Consider the following 13,783-nt stretch of genomic DNA (forward strand, 5'->3'; position numbering starts at 1 on the left):
TAGGACCCAGGGACCAGGGCGCTGGGCGCCCTAGTCCTGAGGGACCAGGGCACTGGGCGCTCTGGTCCCACCTCCCGGGACAGCAGGGTGCAAGGAGGTTCAGGTCAGGGTGCTTGAAAAATGCAGTTTTTAGTGTCGTGAGCAAGTTTCAGGGTCTCCATTCAGGTTACGTGTTGCGTCGCCATCGTGAAGACCGAAATGCAGTCGAAATTGCAAGTGTCGCAATTTTAGGACGCTACAGAATGAAGCAACTTCGTGAAGAAAGGAAATTGAATACCATAGAAGAAGAGGTGCCAATTGAAGAGGAACGTGAAATATCCATCCAATCTAAGAGAGAGACGAAATTGGCCACACAAAGGCAATAGATGCAAAACCTTTGTGCAATGAGACAATTGAATCCCGAGGTTGAGAGCATGTCTACCACAATTCAAGTTGAAGGCACCCCATCTCTTACATCTCAAGTTGAAGGCACACCATCTCTTATTGGCACACCGTTGGTGTCTACAACATCTCATATTGAATGCACTCCCTCTATGACATTTGAAGTTGCAAGTACTTCACAACTGACATCAAGTCTTGGAGCTACACCATCTTGTACACCTCAATTTCAAGGTATGTCATCATTTTCATCTCCAGTTGAAGGTATGCCACCTATCCCTAATGTTGTTGACATTCCTAATCTTGAGGTAACTCAAAGTTTGAGAACACCTCCTAGAGTTTTGCATAGAAAGCCTAAGTATTTGATTGATATTTATGCTAATGTTTTGAAACCAATGGTTGACAAGATTCTGAAGCGTACTTGTCAAAGAGATGCTAACCAGATATGGAAAATATTTTTTGAGCCTTTAAATGAGGCAGGAAGATGTCAACTATTTGTTGAAATGATGAGAAATCTAAAATTTAGGCCCATAATGAAGATTCTTAGGCTAAGAAAATCAATTGAATCAAGTGACAAATCTATTGTGAAGAATTTGATGAATGCATATGATACTGTTGGTTTTAACTCACACACAAAAGATAGTAATACCACATGACATGTCATTACATCATCAATTGTAAGCACTCAAACTAATAAATCTCGCCTCCTTAGAAAGACAAGTAAACAATTGAAGATAAGTAGACCAACTCTAATGAGAGCTATGGGAAGGCAACAAAGAGCAGAGGATCCATATAACAATGAGTTATGGACATTTTCCAGTAGATTACCATGGAAAGATAAAGCAATTGTTGAAGCCTTGAGATCCCTAATTAAAGGTTTTTGGAAGAATAACACAAGGGTCTCTCCAAATCACAAAGATGTTGTAACAAGGAGGATCGGTAGTAAAATCCGTGATCCACATCTGAAACATCTTTTGGATATGATTCAAACACAATTTTTTTCCAAGTTTCAATGTATGTATCCTCAAATTAAAATTAGTCAAATATTCTTTGAAATGGTAAAGCCTTTTTATGTCAAAATAAATCACACAAGCACAACTTGTTGTTGTAGAGTACATATTGAATTTTCTAACCATTATGATGTTTATCAACACATATGTATAGATTTGCATGCTAACAATATTTTGCAGGAATGCAACATAAATGGTCCACCGACATCTTCAAGGGAATTCATATCTAGCATCTTATGTGAAATAGTAGATGGTCAAGTATATTACAATAAGTGTTTCTTGGATGGCACATGTGTTGATTGTGGTGGATTGCGGCATTTACAAATTTGTCAACATATGGATATTGGACAAGAAATTGGTAATAAATTAGTAGAATTTGGAAAATATAAGACAGTGGCCTACATGCTAAAAGATGGAAAAGAAGCAAAAAGGTGTGAATTGGTTAGTGAGAAGATTCCAGTGTATCAGTTTATAGGCATCTTTCATGAGATTATAGTGTATGAGTATGCAAAGCATAACCATCGAGCTCGTTGGTTGGACTCACAATTTAAGTTATGCAAGGACACATTTCCACTTCATACAATCATTTCAATTGTTGACTTTGCAGAGAACTACACACTACAACCGCAAAATGAGGTGCAATCACAATATTACAACTCCACACAAGTTTCTATATTTGTGCATATAACATTCATTCATGCACATGATAGTATGGAAGAGGATAGGAAGATATTGAGGGAGTATCATTTTTACATCAATGATGATCGCTTACACTCTACAGAGTCTGTGCAAGGTTGTTTTCAAATATTCTACAATGATTTGGCTAGACGAGGCATATCATTCCATCAACATATCATATGGCCAGATAATTGTGCATCGCAATTTAAGAACTCTCGGATTTTTTATTGGTTCAGTAGGATGCATAAGTTTACTTCTATTCAACATATGTGGAATTTATCTGAGGCTGGGCATGGAAAAGGGGAGCATGATGGAGCATTTATTAAAAGAGCTTTAGCACGAGAAGAGTTAAAGTACAAAGGGAATGCAAACTTGAAAGATGAAAAATCAATTGTTCAGTGGTGCAATGGTACAATTGGTCCAGGTAATCAAGGTAAGTCTTTAGTTCGTGGATTTTTTTGGTAGGTAGATGATACTAACATTGCAAAATTATAAGATTGTTGTACGTTGACAAGATCGAGTGAGCTACACTCTTTTAAAAGATCTAACGCAGGTTCATTGACTATCCATACGTGACAGATGGCATGCTATTGTTCTTCATGTAGATATGGTGCCTATAATGAGTGTGAGTCAAAGGAGTGGGTGGACGAATGGTGTATGACGCCTCTAATCCCACTTGAGACATATCGACCTCTGAGTGCACTACAACTAACACAGATGGAAGCATCATTTGACTTTGACCATGTTTCAGATTTAGTCCAACCAAGTAAACTATCCACATGCAATTTTTTGTACTTTAATATTTTACCTTAGTTGTTTGCTAAATTCTTCTCGCTTTATCATTGCAGGGCATGTTTATGCAGTTATTACAGCTGAAGACAATGAAGAAGGAACAGATTATTACCTGTGTCATTGTGTGGATGCAAAAAAGAAATTGGATGGCCCTGTGGTAGATGGAGAAAATATTGAGTACCCCATAGGATCAGTAGTTGTTACTGGTACATGGCTTAGAAGGTACCCAGTGAAGAAGTCTAACTTGTGGTTGTTCGAGGACTTCAAGACACATAGGAAGATTCTTCATTATTCTAACCTTGTTGTAGCTTCAAATGTTTATTTGATCAGATATGGGGATAGACCACTAAACAAGAACCTATGGAAGGTTCGTGAGTTTGACCATGAGGCCATACTAGACATGATAAAGAGTAGAGAAGATCCAGATGGTTCATTGGATTAAATGTAAATGTAAAAAATTGTAATATCATTCTTATTTGGATATATGTACATGACTTGTATTTTTGACTACTCGAGGCATTGTAATATAAAAAATTGTGTTTTTCTCTTGTTTTGTGTGATTTTATGTAAATAATGTCATTTTGGGCCATTAGAGATCACATGGAATCATTTCGTGAAGTTTTAGGCTAATATGGTAAAAGATGTAAAAATTGCTAATTTGTTGTCATTCACTAAAAGTGTGAAAAATTGTCAAAATTCGGCATCATATTTCTTGATGTTAGTGACATGTAAGAATAATTTGTCTGATCCTATGGGATTGTGTTATGGCACTCTAAAAAATCCTCTCTCGGTTTAGGTAGACTAGGATCCAATTTCTCGTGGCGACACTTTCTCAGTTGCGACAAAAAGTGTCAGATGGGTTCAATGAAAAGTTGCACAATGCCCCATCTTTCAATCCGCTTGTCATGGAACCAAACCGTTATCTTGTATGCATCGAGGTGGCCAGTTTTATGCTAGGAATGCCTTCTTTTTTCTCTCCAACTCGTCTGATCGTTGCAGCCACACCCTAGCAGCGAAATCGCCTAAGTGCTCAAGTTGCTCAAAGTTGTCAATATTGGGCATCGCGTTTCTTGGTGCTTGTTAATCATAAGAACAATCTGTCTAATCCTGCAGGGTCATGTTATGGCATTCTAAAAAATCCTCTATGGGTTTCGATAGACTTGGATCGAGTTGCTCATGGTGACGCTTTCTCGATTGAGACAAAAAGCGTCAAATGAGTTCAATGAAAAGTTGCACAATGCCCCATCTTTCAAACTGCTCATCACGACACCAAACCGTCAGCTCATACGCATCGAGGTGGCCAGGTTTACGCAAGGAATGCCTTATTTTTTCTCTCCAATGTGCTCGATCGTTGCGGGCCACACCCTGGCAGCGAAATCGCCTAAGTGCTCAAGTTGCTCAAAGTTGTCAATATTCGGCATCGTGTTTCTCGACGACCGTTAATCATAAGAACAAGTTGTCTAATGCTACGGGGTTGTTTAATGGCACTCTAAAAAGGCCTCTCTTGATTTCGGTAGACTCGGATCCAGTTGCTCGTGGCGATGCTTTCTTGGTTGTGACAAAAAGCGTCAGATGAGTTCAATGAAAAGTTGCACAATGCCCCATCTTTCAATCCGCTTGTTGTGGCACCGAACCGTCAGCTCATACATGTTGGGGTGGTCGGGTTTACGCTAGGAATGCCTTTTTTTTTCTCTCCAAGTCGCCCAATCGTTGTGGGCCACACCCTGGCAGGGAAATCGCCTAAGTGCTCAAGTTACTCAACGTTGTCAATATTTGGCATCACATTTTTCGATGCCCTTTAATCATAATAATGAGCCATCTAATCCTATGAGTTCATGTTATGGCACTCTAAAAAAGCCTCTCTTGATTTTGGTAGACTCGGATCCAGTTGCTCGTGGTGATGCTTTCTCGGTTGCGACAAAAAGCGTCAGACGAGTTCAATGAAAAGTTGTACAATGCCCCATCTTTCAATCCGCTCATTGCGGCACCAAACCGTCAGCTTATACGCGTTGGGGTGGCCAGGTTTACGCTAGGAATGCCTTCTTTTTTCTCTCCAACTTGCCCGATCGTTGCGGGCCACACCCTGGCAGCGAAATCGCCTAAGTGCTCAAGTTGCTCAAAGTTGTCAATATTCGGCATCACGTTTCTCAGTGCTCATTAATCATAAGAACAAGCCATCTAATCCTACGGGGTCATGTTATGGCACTCTAAAAATTCCTCTCTCGGTTTCGGTAGACTTGGATCCAGTTGCTCGTGGCGATGCTTTCTCAGTTGTGACAAAAAGCATCAAATGAGTTCAATGAAAAGTTGTACAATGCCCCATATTTAAATCTACTTGTCATGACACCGAACCATCAGCTTGTACACATTGAGGTGGCCGGGTTTACGCTAGGAATGCCTTTTTTTTCTCTCTAACTCACTCGATCATTGTGGGCTACACCCTAGCAGCGAAATGATCTAAGTGAACAAGTTGCTCAAAGTTGTCAATATTCGGCATCGTGTTTCTCTGCCCTGGTTAATCATAAGAATGATTCGTATGATCCTATGGGGTCATGTTATGGCACTCTAAAAAAGCCTCTCCCAGTTACGGTAGACTCAGATCTAGTTGCTCGTGAAGAAACTTCTCGGTTGCGACAAAAACCATCAGATGAGTTCAATGAAAAGTTGTACAATGCCCCATCTTTCAATTTGCTAGTCGCGGCAACGAACTGTCAGCTCATACTCATTGGGGTGGCCGGGTTTACACTAGGAATGCCTTCTTTTTTCTCTCCAACTCGCCCGATTATTGCCGGCCACACCCTGACAGCGAAATCGCCTAAGTGCTCGAGTTTCTCAAAGTTGTCAATATTCGGCATCGTGTTTCTCAGTGCCTGTTAATCATAAGAATGAGCCATATGATCCTATGAGGTTGTGTTATGGCACTCTAAAAGAGCCTCTCTCAGTTTTGGTAGACTTTGATCCAGTTGCTCGCAGTGACGCTTTCTCGGTTGCGATAAAAAGCATCAAATGAGTTCAATGAAAAGTTGCACAATGCCCCATTTTTCAATCCGCTCATCACGACACCGAACTATCAGATCATACGCATCGGGGTGTCTGAGTTTATGCTAGGAATGCCTTCTTTTTTCTCTCCAACTCGCCCGATCGTTGCGGGCCACACCCTGGCAGTGAAGTCGCCTAAGTGCTCAAGTTGCTCAAAGTTGTCAATATTTTGCATCATGATTCTCGGTGCTTGTTAATCATAAGAATGAGCCATTTGATCCTACGGGGTTGTGTTATGGCACTCTAAAAAATCCTCTCTCGGTTTCGGTAGAATCAGATCCAGTTGCTTGTGAAGACGCTTTCTTGGTTGCGACAAAAAACATCAAATGAGTTCAATGAAAAGTTGCACAATGCCCATCTTTCAATCCGCTCGTCGCGACACCAAACCATCAGCTCATATGCATCGGAGTGGCCAAGTTTACACTAGTAATGCCTTCTTTTTTCTCTCCAACTCTCCTAATCATTGCGGGCCACACCCTGGCAGTGAAATCGCCTAAGTGCTCAAGTTGCTCAAAGTTGTCAATATTCGACATCGCATTTTTCGGTGCCCATTAATCATAAGAATGAGCCATCTGATCCTATGAGGTTGTGTTGTGGCACTCTAAAAAATCCTCTCTCAGTTTTGGTAGACTCGGATCTAGTTGCTTGTGGTGATGCTTTCTTGGTTGTGACAAAAAACGTCAAATGAGTTCAATGAAAAGTTGCACAATGCCCCATATTTCCATCCGCTTGTCATGTCACTAAACTGTCAGTTCATATGCATTGTAGTGGTCGGGTTTATGCTAGGAATTCCTTCTTTTTGCTCTCCAACTTGCCCGATCATTGCGGGCCACACCCTGGCAGCAAAATCGCCTAAGTGCTCAAGTTGCTCAAAGTTGTCAATATTCGGAATTGCATTTCTCGACGCCCGTTAATCATAAGAATGAGCCATCTGATCCTACGAGGTTGTGTTATGGCACTCTAAAAAATCATCTTGGTTTTGGTAGACTCAGATCTAGTTGCTCGTGGTGACGCTTTCTCAATTGCAACAAAAAGCGTTAGATGAGTTCAATTAAAAGTTGCACAATGCCCCATATTTCAATCCGCTCATCGTGGCACCGAACTGTCAACTCGTACAGATCGAGGTGGTCGAGTTTAAGCTAGGAATGCCTTCTTTTTGTTCTCCAAATTGCTTGATCATTGCATGCCACACACTAGTAGCGAAATCGTCTAAGTGCTCAAGTTGCTCAAAGTCGTTAATATTCGGTATCACATTTCTCAGCGCCTGTTAATCATAAGAACAAGTCGTCTGATCCTACAGGGTTGTGTTATGACACTCTAAAATATTCTCTCTCTATTTTGGTAGAATCGGATCTAGTTGCTCATGGCGACACTTTCTCGGTTGCGATAAAAAGCGTCAGATGAGTTCAATGAAAAGTTGCACAATGCCCCATCTTTCAATCTGCTCGTCGCGACACCAAACCGTTAGCTCGTACACGTCAGGGTGGCTATTTTTATGCTTGGAATTCCTTCATTTTTCTCTCTAGCTTGCTCGATCGTTGTGAGCCACACCCTGGCAACGAAATCGCCTAAGTGCTCAAGTTGCTCAAAGTTGTCAATATTCGACATCGCGTTTCTCGGCGTCCGTTAATCATAAGAATGAGTCACCTGATCGTACGGGGTCATGTTATAGAACTCTAAAAATGCCTCTCTTAGTTTTGGTAGACTCGGATCCAGTTGCTCGTGGCAATGCTTTCTTGGTTGCGACAAAAAATGTCAGATGAGTTCTATGAAAAGTTGCACAATGCCCCATCTTTCAATCCGGTCGTCGCGACACCAAACTGTCAGCTTGTACACATCAGGTTGGTCGATTTTATGCTAGCATTGCCTTCTTTTTGCTCTCCAATTAGCCCAATCGTTCTGGGCCACACCCTGGCAGCGAAATCATCTAAGTGCTCAAGTTGATCAAAGTTGTCAATATTCGACATCGCGTTTCTCAGCGCCCGTTATTCATAAGAATGAGTCGTTCGATCCTACAGGGTCATGTTATGGCACTCTAAAAAAAATTCTCTCTATTTCAGTAGACTCAGATCCAGTTGCTCATGGCAACACTTTCTCGGTTGCGACAAAAAGCATTAGATGAGTTCAATGAAAAGTTGCACAATGCCCCATCTTTCAATTTGCTCATCGCGGAATTGAACCGTCAGCTCATCTACATCGGGGTGGCCAGGTTTATGCTAGGAATGCCTTCTTTTTTCTCTCCAACTCGCCCGATCATTGCAGATCACAACCTGACAGTGAAATCGCCAAAGTGTTGAAGTTGCTCAAAGTTGTCAATATTCGGCATCGCGTTTCTCGACGCTCGTTAATCATAAGAATGAGTCATCTGATCCAACAGGGTCATGTTATGGCACTCTAAAAAAGCCTCTCTCGGTTTCGGTAGACTTGGATCTAGTTGCTCGTGGGGACGCTTTCTTGATTGCGACAAAAAGCGTCAGATGAGTTCAATGAAAAGTTGCACAATGCCCCATCTTTCAATCCACTCATTGTAGCACTGAACTGTTAGCTCGTATGCATCAGGGTGACTGGATTTATGGTTCGAATTCCTTCTTTTTGCTCTCCAACTCGCCCAATCATTGCGGGCCACACCTTGGCAGTGAAATCGCCTAAGTTCTCAAGTTGCTCAAAGTTGTCAATATTTAGCATCGCGTTTCTCAGCGCCTGTTAGTCATAAGAATGATCTATCTGATCCTACGAAGTCATGTTGTGGCACTCTAAAAAATCCTCTCTCGATTTTGGTAGACTCGGATCCAGTTGCTCATAGCGATGCTTTCTCGGTTGCGATAAAAAGCGTCAGATGAGTTCAATAAAAAGTTGCACAATGCCCCATCGTTCAATCCGCTCATCGCGGAACCGAACCGTCAGCTCGTACATGTCAAGGTGGCCAGGTTTATACTAGGAATGCCTTCTTTTTGCTCTCCAACTCGCCTGATCGTTGTGGGCCACACCCTGGCAGCGAAATCACCTAAGTGCTCAAGTTGCTCAAAGTTGTCAATATTAGGCATCACATTTCTCGATGCTTGTTAATCATAAGAACAAGCTATCTGATCCTACAGGGCCATGTTATGGCACTCTAAAAAATCCTCTCTTAGTTTCAGTAGACTTGGATCCAATTGCTCGTGGCGACGCTTTCTCAGTTGTGACAAAAAGTGTTAGATGAGTTCAATGAAAAGTTTCACAATGCCCCATCTTTCAAACCGCTCGTCGCAGCACTGAACCCTCAGCTCGTACGCATCAGGGTGGTCATGTTTACGCTAAGAATGCCTTCTTTTTGCTCTCCAATTCGCCTGATCGTTGCGGGCCACACCTTGGCAGCGAAATCGCCTTAGTGCTTAAGTTGCTCAAATTTGTCAATATTCGGTATCGCGTTTCTCAACACCCATTAATCATAAGAACAATTCATATGATCATACGGGGTCGTATTATGGCACTCTAAAAAAGTCTCTCTTGGTTTCGGTAGACTTGGATCCAGTTGCTCGTGGCAATGCTTTCTCGGTTGCAACAAAAAGCGTCAGATGAGTTGAATGAAAAGATGCACAATGCCCCATCTTTCAATCCGCTTGTCGCGACACCAAACCGTTAGCTCATACGAATTGGGGTGGCTAGGTTTACGCTAGAAATGCCTTCTTTTTGCTCTCAAACTTGCCCGATCGTTGCGGACCACACCTTGGAAGCGAAATCGCCTAAGTGCTCAAGTTGCTCAAAGTTGTCAATATTCGACATCACGTTTCTCGGCGCCCGTTAATCATAAGAATGAGCCATCTGATCCTATAGGGTCATGTTATGGCACTCTAAAAAATTCTCTCTCAGTTTTGGTATACTCGGATCTAGTTGCTTATGGCGACACTTTCTCAATTGCAACAAAAAGCATCAGATGAGTTCAATGAAAAGTTTCACAATGCCCTATCTTTCAATCCGCTTGTCGCGACACCAAACCGTCAGCTCGTACACGTCAGGATGGTTGGGTTTATGGTCGGAATGCCTTGTTTTTGCTCTCCAACTCGCCCGATCATTGCGGGCCACACCCTGACAACAAAATGGCCTAATTCCTCAAGTTGCTCAAAGTTGTCAATATTTGGCATCACGTTTCTCGGCGCCCATTAATCATAAGAGCGAGCCATCTAATCCTACGGGGTTGTGTTATGACACTCTAAAAAATCCTCTCTCGGTTTCGGTAGACTCAGATCCAATTGCTCGTGGCGACGCTTTCTTCGTTGCGACAAAAAGTGTCAGATGAGTTTAATGAAAAGTTGCACAATGCCACATCTTTCAATCTGCTCGTTGCGGCACCAAACCATCAGCTCGTACGCATCAGGGTGGTTGGGTTTACGCTAGGAATGCTTTCTTTTTTCTCTCCAACTCGCCTGATCGTTGTGAGCCACACCCTGGCAACAAAATCGCCTAAGTGCTCAAGTTGCTCAAAGTTGTCAATATTTGGCATCACATTTCTCGGCGCCCGTTAATCATAAGAACAAGCCGTCTGATTGTACGAGGTCATGTTATGGCACTCTAAAAAAGCCTTTCTCAGTTTCGGTAGACATAGATCCAGTTGCTTGTGGCGACACTTTCTTGATTGTGACAAAAAGCGTCAGATGAGCTCAATGAAAAGTTGGACAATGTCCCATCTTTCAATCCGCTCGTCACGGCATCAAACTGTTAGGTTGTACGCATCGAGATGGTCGGGTTTATGCTAGGAATGCCTTCTTTTTGCTCTCCAACTCGCCCGATCATTGCGGGCCACACCCTAGCAGCAAAATCACTTAAGTGCATGCATTAGATTAATAGAAGTTTATGGGCTCGATGCAATATTTTTATAATGGGTATTGGTAGAATGGTGTCTTACATTGTCTAATTTTGGTTCTTTCCATGTTTCCTTTATATAGTCTTATTTTGACTATAACTATTGAATTTGTGTTGATCTCCATAAGTTTGTGTCTTGGATTACAAACACATATTTAGGTTCAAAGCTTAAGTAACAATAAACTTTGTGCAATTATTCATTTAATCATTTGTACTGCAATTATGGATAACCATGATAAATGATTTACATTAATAAAAAAGCTACAAATCCATGCAACATTGCATACAGTTAAAACTATCAAATATATCCAATACAAACAAATAGGCTTGCCAAAAGCCATATGGACATAGAATTTCACGTATTCATAAAATAAAACATATGTTCAAAATTTCTATAAAGGCATACAACATGATATCCAATAAAGTCAAATAGGGGCTTGCCAAAAGCCATATGGACATAGAATGTCACATATTTGTAATACAAAACATATGTTCAAAATTGCCATATAGGCATACAACATGGCATCCAATAAAGTCAAATAGGAGCAAGTGCCAAAATCCATATGGACATAGAATGTCACATATTCGTAATACAAAACATATGTTCAAAATTGCCATATAGGCATACAACATAGGACCCTATTCTATTCATTTCCCTCTAGGTGAAGGAAACAAATCACGAGATATCTTTGTCTGTCGAGGGGATGGAGATGTATATGATGCAGGTGTGTTTTGAGTATATCCACTCGACCTCCTCTCCATACTTTTTTGTAACTCCACCTGATACAATGAAAAGAATGATGTTAACATATACAAAAATTGAATTTTAGAATCACATATAATAGAATAGTCACTTACCGCATACAAACAATCATGATGTTCATCCACAACAGGTGCACGTTCATGATGTGGAGTGACAAGCCCCTCTTGTAAGCATCACAATATAAATTAAACTAAATACAAGTGTCCGTAAAATTTTCAATAACATATTATTAAGATAACAAATGTAATGCTAAATTTACTAAATTTACAAATATGTCTCATACTTCTGTTAAAGCAGATGAACTTGGTACTGCTATAGCAACACCGCGCTCCATTGACGCGTGGACAGCAGGAGGAGTCTCTGATGTCAACATCTGAAAATTAAACAAAGTATATTGATTAATCACCAAAACTATCTATATTATTTAATAACAACATTAAAGATAAATTGTTTACCTGGCTGAAAGATAATTGATGAAATACACCGCGAGGTGTTGATGTTGAAGCTCTAGCATCAAACTATTTGACATCCAAAATGAGTAATTAGAAAATCATTCACATAAGGTTCAACTATCTACATATAATAATTATATTTCTTCACTCGTTGTATAGTTGTGGAGTCAACAAAGTCATGAAAAAGGGTGCTGCAGGAATGTTGCTAGTATTGTGAACACTTTGACCCTAATTTTTTATCATAATAATTTACTAATTTAGATATATTCTCAAATTTACATATAAGATTGAATAAAAAGAATGAAATGAACTTGTAATGAAATTCACCTGGGTATCAATGCCAAATGTTTCATTTAGCAAGGATTCTGTCATGACAATGTTCTCTGTAGCAAACTCCGCTCGTGCACGTGCATTCTCGGAACTATTAGGATCATAAGTGCAAAAAGAACCACAAGATCGACAAAAATGAGATGGAACTTGATGCCTAGAAGAATCACCATCATCACTCAAATCACCCTCTACTAGAGGCCTAGCATACTATATAAGGGTCTGAGTGAGTGAGCTAATGGAGTCTAGAGTTTTGACCTCAATACTCTCCTTCACAATGGAAGGAATAATAACATGATCCACCATAGGTCTGGCCAAAGGTCTTGGTGGGAGATTTGGGTCACACTATGCACCCTCTCTATCAAGTGAGGAACCCCCACCTCTACCTTGGAAATCTAGAAAATCAAAATAGTTTGGGATCTCATTGAGGACAAACTCATAGTACAGTTTTCTCAAAAGTATTGGGGTAGCTCATGATTATTGCATGGGGACTGATCAAATACCATCCACCACCTATCCCAAAAATTGTTCTTAATCCCTTCATGATGACACCAATGAATAAGGAATCTCCTACATCCAGGGTGTAAAGGTTAATTCGTTCGGGGGTCTGTAAAAAGAGCACACAAATCAAATTTATTAATTTTCTTTTTCTTCACTGTCGCATATGATAATTTGTTAGCATAAAATTTCTTTTTTTCTTCCTTCTTACGGGACCAAAAATTTATTTTCCCACTCACAAATTGTATGCGAGATACAATAGATTGCAAAGAACTTGCAACGTTTGTCCTATGGGAGTTTGTTCCAATGGGATCTTTTAGCCTTGCGATTAAACCTTCAAGCTCTTTTTGGCTATTTTCTATTTGACCTAATAGGTTTTCTTGTGTACCTATGGGATGTCTAGGGACTGTAGGAGGTTCTTGATGTGCTTCTTCTTCAATATGGTCTTCATGAGGAGGTGATTGAGTGTTTTCAACATTTTCTTGTCTAATCTCATTTCCTGATAATGAAAATAAATTTAAATCAATAAACCTAGTTTAATCTTCAAATTAATAAAAAAATGACAATAAGAAAACAAAAATACATACCTCTTCAAGCTCTTCGATGGCATGGTGACATTTTGATGAGAGATGGACAACTTAGTGCCCAATATCAAGCTTGTACAAAGGGCGAGCGCAAGAAAATGACACCCCAAATCACCAAAACGCGGGTTTGGGAATGCAGAATGCATCCAAAATGCGGACATGGATTTTTTTAAAGTTTTAAATGCTCATAAAGTGCGCGCACTATAGGGCACGTTCCCTATAGTGCGCGCGCCTTATAAGGCGTGCACATTATGAGCATTTTTCATTTTTTTTGAAGTGTGGCACCTTTTTGGTACCACAACTTCGTGCATATACCCTCTTATTCATTATTACATATTAAGTTGCCTTTTGAGTATTTGAACTTAAGGATTTCCAGAAAGATTAATTGAACAACTTGAGCTTGTCCAGTGAGGTTTGACATAT

The sequence above is a fragment of the Cryptomeria japonica genome, chromosome 10, assembly GCF_030272615.1.
Source record: "Cryptomeria japonica chromosome 10, Sugi_1.0, whole genome shotgun sequence".
Taxonomy (NCBI): Eukaryota; Viridiplantae; Streptophyta; class Pinopsida; order Cupressales; family Cupressaceae; genus Cryptomeria; species Cryptomeria japonica.